The sequence below is a fragment of the Cyrtonyx montezumae genome, unplaced genomic scaffold (genome assembly GCF_038088225.1).
Source record: "Cyrtonyx montezumae isolate F1298 unplaced genomic scaffold, pur_monq_1.0 scaffold_30, whole genome shotgun sequence".
In the NCBI taxonomy this organism is placed as follows: domain Eukaryota; kingdom Metazoa; phylum Chordata; class Aves; order Galliformes; family Odontophoridae; genus Cyrtonyx; species Cyrtonyx montezumae.
In genome coordinates, this window is record NW_027072035.1 from 8,687,438 (window position 1) to 8,707,441 (window position 20,004).

The following is a 20,004-nucleotide window of genomic DNA, read 5'->3' on the forward strand; positions in this document are numbered from 1 at the left end:
GGATAACTATAAATCATCTGAAGCCATTTGAAACTTAGAATGATTAAATAGCAGGAGTTTTATAGTAGTTCGTTGGCTTTAGGATTCGGAGGAACAAATGTTCTTTCTGAAAAGTCATACATGCATTCCTACATAATACTTTTGAATACTAGACATCATATATGCAGTGAACTAATAAAATGTACTAGATCTTCAAAATTGATGTAAGATTACAATCTTTTATCATTTTATTCAATATGCCATTTCTGGCAGAGTTTTTATTCCAGGTTTTTATAACCATTTCTCTAAACTCTCCAGAAATACAGAGGAGGAGAAAAGAATCACTGGGAGCAAACATCCTTGGTAATCCCTCCATTTTGTACTTTGCAGATAGCTGAGTTTTGCTTTCAGCGAGAAAGTGTTTTGGGTTTTTTTGAGTCTTAACCACATCGTACAGTCATTTAGTAGCTAATGTGCTAGTTAAATCAGAAGCTCTTTTAAGGAAGTGGTTTATGTGAACAGAAATATAAAGGGCATGCTGTTTTCCATATTTCCTAAAATGATTTTGCATTGATTTATTTATATTTCTCATACTTAGGCCTCCATTTCTTGATTTTGTGTAATGAATTTCAAATATATTCTTCAAAAAAATTTCTGTATTCCTTCATATTGCTTATTAAGCCTTACCGCATATCTGTTCTTCACTAGAAATTTATGCATGTTTTGACACTCCAGTTAATAAAAAAAATAAAAAGAAAAAATACACATACAGATTAATTCACAGACCTGTGAATTGTTTATCTGAAATGTATCCTGATACAGAATCACAGGAAGTCAGGGATTTGAAGGGACCTCTAAAGATCACCCTGTCCAATGCCCTTGCTGGAGCAGAAACACCTAGATTAGATCACACAGGAATGAATCCAGGTAGGTTTTGAATGTCTTCCAAGAAGGAGATCCCACAACCTCTGTGGGCAGCCAGTTCCAATGATCTGTTACCCACACAGAGAAGTTTTTCTAGTATTTATGAGGAACCTCCTACGTTCCAGCTTGCACCAGCTGCCCCTTGTCCTATCACTGGATGTCACTGAGAAGAGCCTGGCTTCACACTCCTACCACTCACTCTTTACATATTTATAAACATTAATGAGGTCACCTCTCAATCTTCTCTACTCCAAGCTAGACACCCAAGTCCCTTAGACTTTCTTTGTAAGGGAGATGCTCGACTCCCTTAATCATCTTTGTACTTCTGTACTGAACTCTCTCAAGCAGTTAGTTCTCTGTCTTTCTTGAACTGAGGGGCCAGAACTGGACACAATACTCCAGACGTGGTCTAAGCATAGCAAAGTAAAGGGGTAGGAGAACCTCTCTTAACCTACTAATCGCACCCCTTCTAATACACCCCAGGATGCCAATGGCCTTCTTGGCCTCAACAGGTACATTGCTGGCTCATAGTCATCTTGCCATCCACCAGGACCCCCAGGTCCTTTTCCCCTACTGTTCTCCTTTTCCCTCCCTGTTCTTCAGCAGGTCAATCCCCAGCCTACACTGGTACCTTGCATCTGGGCGAGAACAACCCCATATTCACAACACCATGTGAAATTTCCAGTCACAGCTGGCACCTTAAAATGCCTATATGCTGTACTATTCCTATTAAATTTATAGGATAAAACTGCAGAAAAAACATAATGAACACACATAGGAGACTTTGAGCAATTCACTTCTCTCCACTCTTCATAATTCTTTTTTGTGAAAAACAAAGTTATTTTAATGGCGTTGAGAAGGAGGATCCAGAGAGGTCAATGTTCCTTAATTAGGCTTTTAAATAATTATGAGTACTAAGAATTCTTTACATTAGATGTGAAAAATACAGTTCTATACATTAAGAACATGTTGTAATTGAACTTATCTTAGCAACTAGAATACATATAATCACAATTATTTCCTTATGAAATACTGGAGTAAAACAGGAACTCTACATTAGTAGAAGTTCAAAAATAAACAATTACAAGGAATGTCTTTCTGGCTCCTACACTTACCTCCATGGTATTTTCATGGACAAAGACAGACATGTCTGATCTGCATTCACATAAACTTGCAGGCTATCTGTTATCTTTGTTTCACTCAAGTCATGTGAAAAAAAAAAAAAAAAAAACAAGGAAAACAGCCTTTCCAATAAAAATACACAATAGTGCTAAGAAAAGTGTTGCTGTGGAGAAGGCAGAACACTCACCAACTGCTTGCCTGGGCTTGCAAGGAGGCATGTGGCACATCAGGCACTGTCTGTGAGAGGAATGGGGCAGGTATTTCACTTTCTCTTGTCCCTAAAATGCCGTGCTTGAGCACTACCGCTTAGCTACATTATAAGGTTATTTTTTATCAAATGGAAAAGTATTTGAGGCATTTTTCAAAGTTTGACTTTTTTTTTAATTTAGTATTTATGGACATTTAACATAGCCCTTTTCAGTATTTTGACCTTCTTTTTGACAACAGCTATGACAATATTTGGGTAAATATTTCAGTTACTGTACTAAAAGTGCAGTCTCAGCTTCTGTTGGCATGTGCTCTTTTCAGAACTGTTGTATCTTAAAACACATGGATGGCACTGCATGAGAATTGCAGGAATCCAGAGAATCTATCAGTTCACATTTTGCAAGGCAACATACTATGACCAACTATAAAGGTACATAATGTCAATACAACTCTTTACAGTATCAAGACACTGACAGTGTACTAACACCACTCTTTCAAAAGAAGATAAACAGAAATAGATAGGAACATAAAATAGCCATCATGTAGGCTTTTAGCAGTTAAAAAAATTGAACTACTTCAGATTACAGAAGCTGGTGCAGCCAGCTGTGGGAAAAGGGATTTGTCCATCCATATTCAACAATGATGACAAGTTGCTGCAATGAGCATGCTAGGAGAAGACAATGCACAATTCTGCATTGTGTGCTGTTGACAACTACACCTGCAATCATGAGCATTTTCACTGACATGAGGAGCATCTCCAGGCAGCCAGTGGTCATCAATTAATGCTGCAGCAAATACGTTTTTTTTATTCTGGGATTCTGCTTAATAAAACAAGACTTCTTTGGAATAGATGGTACAAGAAATCAGTTGGAAGTTTCTCATTGCTGGAAGACAAAATCAGCGATTCAAAGAGACAGCCTATACAGATTCATACTACATTTGATACATATTTTTAAACAAACTCTGTGTTTTGCAAGGTTAAAAAAGAAAAAGAAAAAAAAGATGCTTTTGAACATTCTGAATTGTATTATAATGGCTAAAACAATAAGATGGTAGCTCCACAGGGGAAAACACAGAATCACAGAATCATAGAATCAACAAGGTTGGAAAAGACCTCCAAGATCATCTAATCCAACTGCCTGCCTATCACCAGTACTTCCCCACCAAACCATGTCCCTTAGTATAATATCAAGATGCTTCCTGAACACTTCCAAGGACAGTGAATCTATCACTTCCCTGGGCAGTCCATTCTAGTGCCTGACCACTCTTTCAGAGAATAAATTATTCCTAATATCCAAGCTGAATCTCCCTTGGCACAATTTGAGGCCATTCCCTCTAGTCTGATCACTAGTTATGCAGGAAAAGAGGCTGACCCCATCTTCCCACAGCCTCCTTTCAGACACTTGTAGGGACCAATAAAGTTTCCTTCAAGCCTCTTCTTCTCCAGCCTCAATAATCTCACTTCCCTCAGCTGCTCCCCATAGGATCTGTGCTTCAGATCTCTCACCCCTTCTCTGAATACGCGTCAGAGCCTCAGTGCCCTTCTTGTAGTGAGGGACCCCAGACTGGAAAAAGTACCTGAGCTTCACCAGAGCTGAGTACAGGGGGACAATCACTTCCTTGATCCTGCTGGCGACACTATTTCTGATAAAAGCCAAGATGTCATTGTCCTTCTTGGCAACCTAGACACACTGCCTACCTAAGCACTGCTGGCTCACATTTAACAGAATGTCGATCAATTCACTCAAATCCATTTCTTCCAAGAAGCCTTCAGTCACTCTCTGCCCCAAGCCTGTAGCATTGCCTGGGGTAGATGCAGCCAAAGTGCAGAAACTAACACTTGGTCCTGTGGAACTTCATCCCATTGCCCCACCCCAGCAATCCAGCCTGTCCAGATCTCTCAGAAGAGCCTTCCTACCCCAATGCAGATCGGCAATTCCTGCCAACTTGATGTCATCTACAAATTTACTGAGGGTGCACTCAATCCCCTTAGTCCAGATCATCAATAAAGATATGAAACAGGACAAGCCCCAGTACCAACCCCTGAGGAATACCACTCATGAGAAGAGGAGGCTCAAGGGAGACCTCACTGCTTCTACAACTTCCTGAAGGGAGGTTGTAATGAGGAGGGGTTTGGCCTCTTCTCCCAGGCAACAAACAGGACTGAAGGAAATGGCCACAAGTGGTACCAAAGGAAGAATAGATTGGACATAAGGAAGAACTTTTTCTCTCAGAGATAGTCAGGCATTGAAATGGCCTTCCCAGGGAGGTCAGATGTTGGCAGATACGCAAGTAGCCAATGATTATTTCCTTCAACATAAATGATGCTGCTGGCAATCCAGTTTTTATTTGGTGTTTCAGCAAAATTCCTGCTCGGGATCTCTCCTAATGAAGACAAGGCAGGAATTTCTGGTAGATCAAAGAGAAAGTGTCTCCTTCTCTGGAGACGTTCAAGACCCACCTGGACACTAACCTGTGCAACCTGGTCTAGGGAGCTCCTTTGGCAGGAGGGTGGACTCCGTGACCTCTAGAGGTTCCTTCCAACCCCCACAATTCTGTGATTCTGTGGTGGAGTTGCTGTCCCTGGCAGCATTCAAGAGGCATCTGGATAAGGAGCTACAATATATGGATTAGTAGTTTGTGGTAGCAATGGTAAATTGGTGGACATTTGGACTAGTTGATTTTGTAGGTCCTTTCCAACTTTGTGATTCTATGATTCTATGCTTATACAACCAGTCACCAGCTGAATTTAACTCCATTCACTAAAACCCTCTGGACATGGCACTCCAGCCTGTTCTTTATCCAGTAGAGTGTACCTGTCCAGACTACAGGCTGCCTGCTTCTCTAGGAGAAAAGTGTGAGAGATTGTGTCAAGGACTTTACTGAAGTCCAGGTAGACTACATCAACAGACTTTCCCTCATCCACCAGGTGGATCATTTGATCATAGAAGGACCTCAGATTGGTCAAGCAGGACCTGCATTTCATGAACTCATGCTGACTGGGCCTGACCAGGACTGTTGACAGATGGCAGAAAACAGTTTGGCAATCACCTCTGCCAGCTCCCACCTGGTCCCATGGACTTGTGACAGTCCAGGTGGAGTAGTGGATCTCTAGCTGTCATCATGGGGGAGTTTATTCTGCTCCTTATCCCAGACTTCCACATCAAGGTGTATAGTACCCTCAGGATAACTGGTCTGACTTTTAAGGACAGATGTAAAGAAGGCATTGAGATCCTCAATCAGCCTTTTCTTCATCCTCACTGGTCACATTCCCCAACACATGGAGTGAAAAGGACCGAGATTCTCCTTAGCCCTCCTCTTACTGTTATCATATTCGTAAACAAATCTTTTGTTCTTTTCTACTACAGTGGCTAGGTTGAGTTTCTAATTTTCTCCCTGTGTACCCCAACAACTTCTTTGTACTTCCCCTGAGTTGCCTGTTCCTTCTTCCACAGGAAACAGAATCTCTTTTTCTCCTAGATCTTCATAAAAATTCTCTGTTCATCCATGCCAGTCTTCTTTCCCACTGTTCTTCTTACCACACACAGGGACAGCCTACACTTGCTCCTCTTAGACTTTCTTTTTTGATGAGCAACCAGCCTTCCTGGACCCCTTCAACTGTTAGGACTAAATCCCCAAAAGACCCTCCCTACCAGTGTCCTGAACTGTTCAAAGTCTGCCCTCTAGAAATCCAGGGTAGCAGTTTTGTTGACCTCTCTCCTGACTTGACCAAGAATTGAGAACTCTAACATTTCATGGTTGCCCTGCCCCAAACAGAACTCCACATCTCCCACTAGTCTGTCTCTGTTTGTGAACAGCAGGTCTAGATGGACACCTCCTCTGGTAGGCTCAACAATTAGGACTTCATAATATTCAGTGGGAATAAGGAAAGATGCATTCAACTAGTGATGGTTATTTATGTAGCTTACAAAAATAACTTGATCACTGATATACAAAGTGAGTGGAAATGACTGAAAGAATTTAGACAGGAAAACATAAAAGTTATCATCAGAAGGTTGAAGTTAGAAAGTGAATAGAAAGGCCTAAAAGGAATAATGGAGCTAAAGAGCATCACAGTCAAAATTTTATATGCCAGGTGAGAAGAAAGTGATTCAGACATATATATTTCATTTCAAAGTTCTCTGGTCAAATGCATCTATCTTATACAAACATTTTACTTCCTACTTGACTTTGTATCAGGAAGCAAATCAAAACATAAATAATTGGGGCAAAATGAGAGAGAGTGCTGACAGATGCACTGTAGCATGCAGAACTGCAGCACTAGTTAGCTATGAGCAGCTGTACCAGTTCACAGGAGTTACTGCTATTAGATCCAATTTAAATACACTGAAGTGCAGAAAATTTTGAGTTACAAAAGACAAACTTACTTGGATGCAAGGAGGAAAAATAATATTACCGTAGGAAATATATTTAGTCTGGATTTTGTCATTGTCCTGGTGAGAAATCAGAGTCAGCTTAAACAAAAAGACAAATTAATAAATAAATAAAAAATCCCATGCTAAAAGGGAAAGGTATTTAAACATGTTTTTATCTTGCAAAATATGAGAGATGCTTTGTTTCAGTGCAGGAACCATCAATCTAAATTGAACAAAATAAATACACTTTTTTTTTCCTTATTCAAAAATTTGTCTTTAATCTGTAGGATTTAATTAAGTGTATAAACACGTGGATGAATAGACTTAGAAGTTTCATTGTCACAATGAGGTAAAAGCAAGGAAACAAGCAAGAAAACAAGAAGGAGAGGGAAAAGAAAGCCATAATATGTCTTAGAAGACAGCTACAATATAAGTTGTTTAATTTTTTCAGTCATCTTAGGATTCTGTATATATTCTGTACTATATATATTCTGTACTATGTATATATTCATACTGTATATATTCCAGTTTGTATGTTCCTTTTAAAATTTCTCAGGGACACTACTTTGTTTCCAGTTTTTTAAAAAGAAAAAAAGCGACCAAAACAATAAAAACAAAAATACAACAAGGGAAAGTTAAAGAAAGCACATAAAACTTGTCTCTACAACTTCTGCTTTTGGAGGAAGGAGAGAGAAAACTGTCCCAGTGGAAAAAGGAAGAGCAATTTTGCTCCCTGAGAAGTACTGATCTCTAAAAATTCCTCCCAAATACCATTCATGCCTTCAGTTCTCTAAAAACTAATCACTGATTGCAATCTCATTCCTGGAAGAGCAGTGCCAGCAAAATTGTAGGTTCAGTTATCAAGAACAACCCAAAGAGAGAGAATAGTGAGAATTAATATAATGTTACAATAGGCTACATCAAAGAAATTCAGATAACTGCTGGTGCAGTGTAAATAAAGCTGTAGAATGATCAAGACTAAAATAGTCTAAATTGCCCAAAGTTCATAGCAAGCAGTGTTAGTGAAATAAGAGTTATTTACATTTACATCCAGCTCTACTAATGAAGTTTACAGAAAGCTTCTCAGATAGCTCATTCTTAAGTGCAATGAGACCCTTTGATGTAAGGAGAAGTAACTTTAAAACGTGTAGATAATATTTTTTAGAAAAAAAAATAAAACAAATTTTGATCTTATAATCAATTATAGTTGTATGTAATATAAATTTGCAAATAAGCATATTCCTAAGGCAAATCAGTATTTACAAGCTGATAAACTAAAGGCACTCTATAAGTGTAAATTCTTCATTGCAAAAAGATTAATAATAGTTTCACATAATATTGTGCTATATTTCTCCTCTTTGATTTCAATCATTTTACTGTAAAAATCTATTATATCAGAAAACAAAATAATTTAAAGGGCAAGACAGCAATCTTGCTCAATAAACTCATATAAGTATTATAAATTTACCTACAGGACCTTATGGGAATATATTTATTTTATGATTCTGAACAATTCCATTAATTCCAAGAGGTTTTCTCTCTTAAAACTAATTATTTCTTAAGGTAATTACAAAAGAATGCAGGCTTACAGATGGCTCAATCTGTTATCCTGAAGGACTTCACGAAGTTAGATTAAATGGAATAACTCACCTTTTTCAGACTAGATTGAATTCCTCTGACCACAAACAGTCACACACTCATAAATATTTATAAAGGGAGAATTACTTAGGCTTAGGTTTCAGTAAGACTACAAGCCTGTGTAAAGCTATGCTAATACATATTTACACAGGATCAGAAGTCTATGAAAAAAGGCAGACCACAAGTTTGTTCTACATTGACTCTGAAGAAACTACTGCAAGCATTCAGGTGTCTGGTGTTAAGCAGAGGCATAGAGTGATGACAAGTTGAATTTATAGAGCATTGTAAGTGATTAGACAAGACTGGAGAGTTGTCAGATGGGAGTATTAATGAAGTCTGCAGTTTCTTTCTGAAGCCATTCTATAATAGCTAGCAAATATCTTCTCATGATAGCTGTGGTATTATTTAAAGTAATGATAATGAGATAAAAATAACTGGAGTTAGCAATAGCGAGTAATACAAGCAGACAGTGGACTTTATTTCCCTTAGTCAATAGAAGTAGTTTTTTTTACTATGATAATAGAATGCCAAACCTATTTAACACATAAAGCAAATAATGTTCAGTTCTAAACTGATAAGGATAATCAGACTGTTAAGGTAGGAAAATTAGAGGTAATCATCCTTAAACACCACGTAGGGATCAGAGGCATAATGTGCAGCTCAAGTTTCAGGTGTGCTTAGCAGGATATTGAAGACGATGAAAGCAAATGGATGGGTTCCTGCTACTCAACTGCAGATACCAAAAGGAGACAGCATGAGAAAGTCAGAAGCTGCCTACTTCTGCTAAGATATGGAAAGGGAACTGGATGATGACTAGTGCAAGCATTATCTGTTGGGGAGCAAAGTCAGGAGGAGTAAGATGAGAAAACCTGAATACCAAACCCAGACTCTGAACAAAATGGGAAGCAAGAGGGTCATGGTCTAGACTTTATCTTCACCATGCTGCAAGGAGGTCCCCGTCCTGACTGCCTTCTTTGGGGACATGGATGATCACAAAAGCAGCCAGTGGTGCTGAAGCTGTTGTCATGGATATCACTGTTCTGTTTAATATGTGTCTCTGTGCTACTCCATGCTATATTCCACTAAACACTGCCAAAGTGAGGAAGCAAGCATCTGCAAGAGACCCCCAGCCAGTGTGTCCCCACCTCCCCTGCACATGAGCTATTGGTCTCATCACAATGACTGACGCTCTCAGGGAAGCAAAGCCCTCCATGGTGGTGGGGCACCCAGAAATACTGCCATGCTGGAGGATAGTTGAGCATGGCATGGATGTGAGAAAACATGGAGTTGGGGTAAGCGGCAATTAAGCATTGAGAAAAAGGCTGGAAAGATGAAGGCAGCAGCAAATTCTGCCGGGCGCTCCTTCGTGCCTGTGATTACTCTGCTTCTTATGGGTTTTCCCCCTGCAAGGCACCAGGTGGGACCTCCTTCCTTAGTGTGTCCATTGTAGTAGTTGGGAGCTCTTCTGAGACCTGCAGAATGATACAAAAACTGAGAACGAGGCTGGATAGGTGTTTGAAAGGACTTCTCTTTCACCTCCTGGATGGGAAACCATCTTCAGGGAAGGAATACGGAGGTCTCTTTCCATAGAGACTTACATTCTACCTCTCATTACCCATGATAGTTTCATTGCAGACTGAAAATCTGAAAGGTACCTAAAGTAAAAAACGAATCTCAAATCATGTATGAATCAAAGATTCCTACAGCAGTTTTGTTTTTGCCGTGACAAGAGGTAATGACAATGACACCAGGTGTATTAATCAGCTAACTTCACTTTGCCTTCAGTGTTCTCATCTGGACCAGAAAAAGCTTGTCCAAATCTATCATCTCAGCATTATGACCACAACAGCAGAGAGCTGATATTTCACAACTTCCCATGTTTCCAGTCTCTCTAAGACTGTTCTTAGCACATTTCCTTTTATTTCAATGTGCTATTTTTCGCATGTTTGTATTCTTGTGGGTTTTGTTTTGTTTTTCCAAGCCACAGGCTTGCCTGTGACTAATTCAGAAAGAAAAAAAGCCAGCAAAAACCTACCATTTTCTTCCTTTTATTCATCTGGAGGGACAGTAATAGGCTCCAAGCACTTCTGTCATCACATTCTGAACTGTAATTCGTCTTGTTCATTTTTAGTGACATTTGGTGTCAAGCCAATCACAAATTCACCATGTTGTTTCAAAGACAAAACTGCAGTAATAACTTCAGAAGAGCATGGCATCCATATAATATTGTTAACTATGTATAACATTACCAGCTGATTTTGCCCATTACTGTTGATACTTAACCTTTATTCTCCTACAACTTGAAAGTACTTTTCAAATATATGTTACAGCATGATCAAACAAATTTAGATAAGGCTGACACTCACAGTTTCTTTGTTTGGCATTGATTTTTCTCCACAAGAAATGCTATTAAACTGAAGCAAAAGGCATTTTTCTTGTGCACAGTTTTAGCATTCTGTTGACTGAATTCAAAAGTCTATACGAATCAGTGCAGACCTCACTGTAAATAAACCTGAAATACTGTGCAGCTTTAGAATGTTTCTCATTAACTAGATGCTGGAAAATGGAGAAACTAGCAGAGTGCAAACAGCTTTGTCACACAAGTTATCCAGATTTCTTCTTTTTTTACTTTGAATTTGGAGAAAATGGTTTTTTTCACTATGCTTGAAGCTTCCAAAATAATATTTTGGAAAACTGGAGTTCATATGGGTTCAAAGACAATGCCTGAATCCTTTAGTGGCACTTCTATTACTCATCTATACAGCACGTTTGTATTCAGCCATGCTAAAAAGCTGTATTTGTGCCTTCAGTGTTATCACCAAAATTCACGACTCCTCTATTTCAAATTACGTTCAAACTACAGTCACAGAAGCAGTTATACCGATATATACAAGCAGCTGAGATGCAGCATAAATCATGCCTGAGTCTGGAGACAGAAATGAGTGGCTGGGGACTGGGGAAGCAGGCTAGACCTTACGTCAGTGCTGCCACCAAGCAGAAATAATAACGTAATACAAATTCGCACCCTGAATTTCAGTTTCTTAATAATATTATTGGTCTAAGTAACATAGAAAGTGCCACTTCAAATAATACATTTTTTTCAGACTATGACAGCTAATCCATCTAAATCAGTGATCATCCAGTATTCTTGTTAAAAGCTAACTTTTAATGGTATGCAGTTCACTGAAGATGATTCCCTCCCCTGTTTCCAGTAATCTGCCCATTCTGTCTGCATACTCTGCTTGGCAATGATTACTTTCCTCCAGAATATTCATAAAAACAAAATACTCTGAAAAAAAAAAAAAAAAAAAGCCCTAAATGAGGCAGGCAAACATTGTCATTTCCAATTATTTCTGTGGGGAACCAAGTTTGGAGATTCTCAGGGATGTCACTTATCCCACACATACTTGTTTCATCTATTTTAATCAAATTCTTCTTATCAGTCAACCCATTCACCATTCAAATCAATGAGCTATCTTGCTTCCTGGTTGCCTCTGACTATTATGAGAAGAAGTTGTATTGGTATCACCACTTCTGACCTCAGTTATGAGTAACAAAATGGAGAACACAGCTACTCAACACCTTCCCAAAGCACCAACTCCAGAGCCATACCAACTTAAGTGACAGCTTCCACTGCCAGTCAGAACAAAGCAATTCTTAACTATCACATTTAAGCCACAAAAGAAAGAAGGAAACCCTGGAAAAGAATGAATTCTTCAAACAATTGCATGAGAGTCATCTAAAACCTGCACTTCACATGGACAGATTTTCTTCACTTACTTTGAAAATAGCTGTTTGACAAATATCCATGGTTGTGCTTACTGGAGTATTAGCCAATGCTCTTGAAAAGACAGGAAATAAGAAGTGAAGTTTTGTGATCAGAGCTCAGATATAACCCCAAATAACTCTCCTGTCATAGCAAGAGTTCTTGGTCTTATGTGCAACAGAGACATCTGTGAGACTGTGACCATCATGTCCTGTAAAGGCAAGCCCTAAATTGATATATAATCTTGCCAAGGTTGTCTTTCACAGAGGATATAAAATCCTCCATAGGCAAAACTGGTTAACACACCCTTTAAAGAACAAACTGAGGCTATGTTACTACACTCAAACATTACTCAGAGCTTCCTGAGTTCTGGAGACCAGAATTCACATCCTAGTACTTGCTGGAAGGAATCTTGGTAAAAGGCAAAGAAATATGAAGAATCATTATTTCACAGAGGATGAATCTTTTTATTGATGGGTTGAAAATACCAGGTTCTCCATGTTCTTCCATGGTCCAAAGTAAAATTTCCTGCCTCTATGATAACAACTCCCTTGACAGATATGCTTCAGGAAGTCTAGTGGGTATCAAGGAGTTGAAGCATGAGATGCAATGAATGGACAGGTCTCAGAAAGGAGATAGTGGATTTTGTATGCCATACTGCCCCTGGGAGGTATACATACACAGTAAGAAGACAAAACCAGGAAAAAAAAAATCCTACAGAGCATGGAGCATATGTTTCAATAAAATACAAGTTTCAGAAATGTACAGTCACTACTATTGATCTCTTCTTTTTCTGTGGAAATCTCCTTTTGATGAAAGACCAACTCCTACACCCAGGAAGTTTTTCAACATAGTCCTCCAGTTCTGCTTGAGGTGAGCTTATCCGTACCACATCTACCAGGTGGTTACAAAAGCTTCCTAAAGTAACTTGTTAATAGCTAGATGAAATAAACTATGTTCTCTATGTCATCTAATAAATAGTGGCTTTATACTTTAAGTTGTGTGCATCTTTCTTTCTGGGTGTCTCTGAAAATGTTAACAGCTGCCTGAAAAAGTGACCAAAGCAAGAGGGCTACACACCTGGAAGAGGGCTGCATTAGGGATTGAAGGTGGAGGGGTGGGAAGAGGCAGCCATGAGCACGGACCAAGGACAAGCAGCACATAATGTCTCCTCCCCACAGCTTGCTTTGAGGAACTGCCAGCATCCTGCCTTAGGAGCAGCTGGCCAGCACGGGATTTTGGAGACATCATAGGCACAATTGATGACAAAATTTCTGGGCAAGACTAGAACCTGATTTTGGTGAATGCTATGGAAAGGACACATACAGCAGTAACTTAATGTGAAGTAGTTTGATATTAAGTATATTTCAATCCTGTACATGTTAAAAACATAAAAGCACATGCTAACTAGAAATTACTGAAGTGGCAAGTTGTGCTTATCTGGAGCCTGAAGGCGGGACAGAAGGTAACAAAGTCATTCATTTAACACTGCAGGAAACCTTTCACTGACTCATGGTGAGATTTCAAAAAGATTTAACCTCTGCCAATTTGCCAGTTCCTAACATGGGAATAAATACTTTACACAGCCTCAGCATGATGTGGCAAGGATAGCTAGTTAACAGCTATAAAGCCGAAAGCATGGCAAGATGCCTTGATAGACCAAGCAGACAAATAAATTACTTGTCTAAGTAGTATGGAAAAGCAGTATCTCTGAGTTATTGCACTCACCTTGTCAACTGTACTGGGATGCCTTTCCTGCATGTATTACTGGATTTCATTGTCTGTGAGATGACTGGAGTCCTCAGCACTCCCACAGGATCACACTACCAAATACAAAAATAAAAATAAATGTTGTTCATAGGTTCATAGGTTCATAAGGTTGGAAAGGACCTACAAGATCATCTAGTCCAACCATCCTCCTATCACTATCCCTACCCAACTACTAAATCAAATCCCTTATGTGAATATAGGATATTGTTGTGAATATGGGATATTGTTGTGAATATATGTGTGAAGGATATCAGAAGCATGTCGACTTTCACATCCAAGCCTCTCTGTGTCTTGTGTGCATGTGTTCCTGCTCCCACGGCCTTCGTGAGATAAGGAAGCGCTCTTCAGGTGTGGACACAAAATAGTGATACATCAGAAATCCCAAAGCGAGGACTGCCCCCAGGTGGTACACCTCAGTCACCTGCACACAGGAGGTGGTATAAGCCAGTCGCAGGGCAACACAAAACCTACAACGGGAACTGTGTCCTTCTGAAATGATAAGATGAAGCTGACACCCTGCAGCACCCCCAGCAGCCCTTCATAACAGTGTTTAAAACTACCTACCCATGTCCACAGCCCATCCTAGAAAAAGTGACAGAAAACATAATCTTCTGGAGAGTTTTGGTGCCAGGGACTATGTCAGCAGTCATCTTCGATTTCGTCTCATTTGGTGATGATATTGGCCTCAGATGCCAATCAAACACAAGGACTAGCTTCATTCTGCATGGAGTGCAAATCACTACCAAGAGACTACCAATGACATCGGACTCCTGCATTTTGCCCTGAAACTGGACTAATTGATTACCTTGTCATGGGCAAGTTTAACTCACAGCTCTCTGCCCTTTGTTCTGTCATTTCCTACAGCTTTCTTTCTGATAGAGCACTGTTTCTTTGTGGTACTTACAGTTATAACTGGTTATTGGAGGAGATCTGTAGGCACACTTCAGGGAGGATAGATATAAAGGAGGATGCATGCACTAACAGACAGGAAGTCTAACACTGTTTCCACATACATCAGACTTTCCACTTGTTGCTGGAGCCTGGCACAATTTCACAAACTTCAAAACGCCCCTGGCACTGTCCCAGGGAGGACACTTAAGAGTTTGTTTTTCTCTGTGTTTCTTCTCAGCTGCAAGAAAGAAGATGCATTAGTTTAACTCCTAATGCACAAGGAGTGTGGTAAAGCAGAAGTAGACAGGAGCAGCAAGATTTGGAAGGGAACTGGCAATCTGTGCGATCAGAGCAAAATCCAGCAGCAGTGCAACCGTCCTAATGGATGCAGGAGTTTGCAGCCTCTGGGCGCAGAGCGTGGCAGGGGAGTGTCACAAGGTGGAGCTGCTGTGCTCTGGGAGTGGAATCTGTACCGGCCTTCACAGGAGAAGTAGGCACAAACCAGTATGGTAAAAGCCATATTCCATACCTGGAATGGAGCAGCTCTCTGTGTGCCTATAGGCATGGGTACAACAGGAAAGAGAGCAGCCCCATGAAAGGGGATCTGGGGGTTCTGGATGATGGCAAGCTGAATCAGAGCAGTCTAAAGGGCCGACCATACCCTGGGGTGCACCCAGCTCAGCCCTGCCGCCAGGCATAGGGAGGGGTTGTCCACTGTGTTCTGCACTGGTGTTTAAGGGACAAAACAGCAGGGCATAAGGAAATCAGGCAGCAGAGGGCTACCTCTGTGAGGGACGGTAAAGGGCATGGAACACCTCTCTTATGAGGAAAGACTGAGAGACCGGGGTATGTTCTGACTCAAAGGGAATCTGATCCTTGTCTATAAATATCTAAGGTGCAGGAGGCAAAGGGACAAGGCTCTTCTCAGAAATATATGTTCAGGGGAAATGGCCACAAACTGAAGCATAGAAGTTTTGCACAAATGTACATAAGAACTTCTTCACAGTGCAGTGACGGAGCAGTGGCACAGCTGCACAGAGAGGTGGAGGAGTCTCCTTCTCTGGAGTCGTTCAAGACCCACCTGGACACCTACCTGTGCAACCTGGGCTAGGGAGCTGCTTCGGCAGGGGGCTGGACCAGATGATCTCTAGATCCAACCCCTACAATTCTGTGCCCTCCAACCCCTACAATTCTGTGATTCTGTGATTCTCTGAATTTACTTCTCCAAGTGATATAAGAATCAGTGAATATGCTGATCCTCATTCTCACCAGAAAATGAATGTGAAGGACAAGAGCAGAAGTGACCATGGAACAGTGGAGTTCAAAATCCTTAGGACGGTGAGGAGGGTGCACAGCAAGACACAGCCCTAGACTTCAGGAGGGCAGACTTTGGCCTCTTTGAAGACCTGCTTTGGAGCGTGTCATGGGATAAAGCACTGGAGGGAAGAAGGGCCCCAAAAAGCTGTTCAGTACTCAAGAATGGCCTTTGGAACTTTCCCAACAAAAAATAAAACAGGCAAAAATGCCAAGAGGCCTGCAAGTATACACAAGTCGCTCCTGGACAAATAAAATAGGAAGCCTACAGGTGATGGAAGCAAGGACAAAACCAGAGAGAACACAGAAACGTCTGAGCAGACAGGGATCAAGTTAGGAAAGCTAAAGCCCTGATAAAATTAAATATGGCCAAAGTCAAGGGCTAAAATAAAGGCTTCTGTAAGTATGTTAGTAATAAAAGGAAAATGTGAGCTCTCTCTAGAAGTAAATGGGAGATCTGGTTACTGTGGGTATGGAGAAGGCTTATGTACTCAATGAAATTTTTGCCTCAGTCTTCATTTGCAACTTTGTAAGCCACACTGCCCAAGTTGCAGAAGACAAAGGCAGAGACCGGGAAAATGAAGAACTGCCCAATGTAGGAGATGATCAGGTTCAAGCTAATCTAAAGAAACATAACATGCACAAGTTCATGGGAACTGATGAGGCATTCAGAGGTCTTGATGGTGGATGAAGCTGCTAAGCCACTATCCATCATCTTTGAAAAGTCATAATGATCCACATGAGTTCCTAGTGACTGAAAAAAGGAAATCATTAGCTCCATTTTTTAAGAGAAAAAGAAAGAAAACCTGGGGAACTATAGGCCAGATAGTCTCACTTCTTTGCTCATAAAAGTCATGGATCAGATCATAGAATCATAGAACTGGTTTGGGGGGAAAGGACCTTCAAGATCATCAAGTCCAACCTCAACCTAACCATAGTACCCTAATTCTAACAACCCACTACTAAATCATGTCCCTGAACACCACATCCAGATGGATATTAAACATGTTCAAGAATGGTGACTCAGCTACCTCCCTGAGGAGCCTTTTCGAGTGCCTCTCTGCTTTGTCCAAAACCATTGTTGAAGCAGAGCTGTTGACAGCACACTTGTTATCAGTGAACTTACTGACACTGAACTTGCTAATGATGAACATTAGGCATAAAAAGATGTCTGAGGAAAGTCTGGGGAAGACTTCAAGACTTCGAGACTTTGAAACTTTGGAACTCCCAAGCCAGCACTCTCACAGACCAAGAACCCACCACATGCTTTGGTTGGACCAACGCTGGAACCCAGACCTCTTTTTCTCTCTTTCCAATTCCCTTCTCTCTCACACACACACACAATTTTCTTTCTTTTCCCACTTGAAGTTGTTCAATAATGTGAGGCTTATTTTGATTTCTTATGAAGTCACATAGCTTAGCCACAACAGGTATACTGTAAAAGTGCCAATTTTAAAGATAATTTTAGTTCAGAGATTCTCATTAAAACTGATGACTGTGTTTGGACTTTGAGTGTTGTTTCACCTTCACTTAACCAAGGATGTGACAAAGGCCAGGTTGGATGGAGTTTTGAACAACCTCATCTAATCAAAAGTGTCTGTGCCTATAGCAGAGATGTTGGGACTAAATAATCCTTATGGTTCTTTCCATCCCCCAAAATTATGTGATTCTTTGATAATTTTTGTGCAGGTAGGTAGAAAGGAATAAAGGCAAAAAAGCAGGAAAGTGATCTCTGCATAACACCAAAAAAAAAAAAAAAACACACATTTACCCTGGAACAAATAAGCAGCAGAAACTTAGTATTAGATATGTATAGATAGAAAAGTTAATTAATTTTTTCTTATGCATATTGAACTAGATAGACAAAGAAGGCTTGCATGTGAAACAGCAGTGGATTCTCACTGAGTGAGCTTTTTGCATGTAGCCTCCAAAAGTATAGAAATTCTGTATGCATCACTGGTGAATGCATTGGCTGATAATAAGCTACTTAAGCATACACAGTTGATAAGCTGCTGCATGGGATGCATCTGTTTATTTAGCATACAGGATTCTCAATGACACACATTTCCCCCTCCTTGAAGCAAAAGCCTGAAGGTGACTTAATTTGAAGTGTGGGGGTCATATTTCTGGCAAACAGGATGCCATTTGCTTTCAACCTTTATGACATCACTAAAGGAAAGTGAGGCAATGCCTTGGAAGTTTCCTCAAATATTCTTGTAGTGTCTGAAAAATAAAGATCACTCTTCCAGAAAATTGTTTTTATGAGGAAGCAGAGATATAGTAGCTGGCAGGTGCACATAAAAGTCTATTTAAAAGGATAGTGTTTATCCAAGACATTTTCATTCCCTCTCACATACTGACTCAAAGAATCTTGCCTTAGTAAAAAACAAGTCTTATTTCCTACATGCAGTTTACTACTTTTTTGGTGATTAAAAGGATACAAAATACTGCATTTTTCTTTGGTATAAGTCTCTTTCTTCCATATTCTCTGAGTGAATAAGGTTTGCTGCATGTCATATTCAACAACCTTTTTTCCATGCTTCTTTCCTTTATGTTGGTAACTGCTAACAAGAGAGAGCAATAACCAAGTCCAGAGATGGCACACCAGGCCCTATAATAGGTCACGTGGGAATTTATTTCAAGGGATAATTAGTATACAGGAGCTCTATGTTTTACTGTAATGCTTGAAGAACACAACTGGCTTCAAATTTGTTATAATTGCAAAACCAAATCTAATTGTTTTCTTTTTGTTTGCTTTCAAACAAAAGAAATCAGCTCCAACTTTTGCTAATCATTTGAAAACAAGCCCTGTGCTGTGGAAGGATGATCAGAGAAATAACAGAGGCTGTTCTGGGGATGTTATGCAGAAGACACAGATCTACCCCTGTATTCCTGCTGCAGCACTATGCAGGGAACTAACAGCATATAACAAAGAAAGATGTGTAAAGCCATTTGATGTCTTTATTTCCACAGGGAAGATATCTCCATTGTTCATCTACAACTTTCCTACTGTAGACTGATAACACATCACCCTGTTGTACAGCTGGCAGCATTTTCTTTGATATCCACCATTCCTGTAATTCTCTGAGCCATCTCCTACCAGATCATCACTTTTCCTTAAAGACCTGCTCATCCCAATGTATATTGACCAGATCCAGGCTAAACCTTGTGTGCCTTAGGCACAAAAATAATCCACTTTGTTTTTACACAGAAATTACCTCTTACCCAATTGCAGTGTTTTGGCTCTTGCCTATTGTGGAAGTTGAGTCTTCTGCCTATTCTTATGAAACCACAAGATCAAAGCATCATGTTTGCAGCAGACCTACATTTAGCAGGAAAGTATCATGGGCCAAAGAAAGGCAGCAAATCCACACAGGCCCGCTCTTGCTGCAGGACAGAAAGGCTGTAGCTCTCCAGGCCCTGTTTCTCCCTACCCAAACAAGGACACTGAGACTTCACCGTCATGAGAACACCTGAGGCTTTCTGGTAAAGCAGAGCTCATGTTTAAAGACAGAAGGAAAGTAACCAGACACAGCTGAGAGGATTTAGCACTGCACGACAGCGTAACACAGTGAGTACTCCTGCTGCACATCCCATTCTTAGACCTGAAAGGATTAACGCCTCTTAATCTGGTGTACAAAGAAGAATCAGCCGTAGGTCAGCCCAAGGTCCGGCAGTTGGTGCTCTTACAGAACTGCAAATCGTAGAGGTTCAAAGGGGCCTCTGGAGATCATGTAATTACAAACACAGGTTCCTTAGAGCAGGTTATGCAGGAACGTATCTGTACAGGTTTTGAGGTATCTTCAGAGAAGGAGGCTCCACAGCCTCTCTGGGCAGCACTCTGTCACCCTCAAAGGAAATAAGTTTTTCTTCATGTTCAGATGGAACTTCCTATATTACAGTTTGTCTCCACTGTCCCTTGTTCTGTCACTGGGCACTGCTGAAGCGAGACGGACCCAACGCCATCACCGGCGCGGCGCTCTACGTCCTCCCCGAACTCAACGTTGCTCCTCCCGT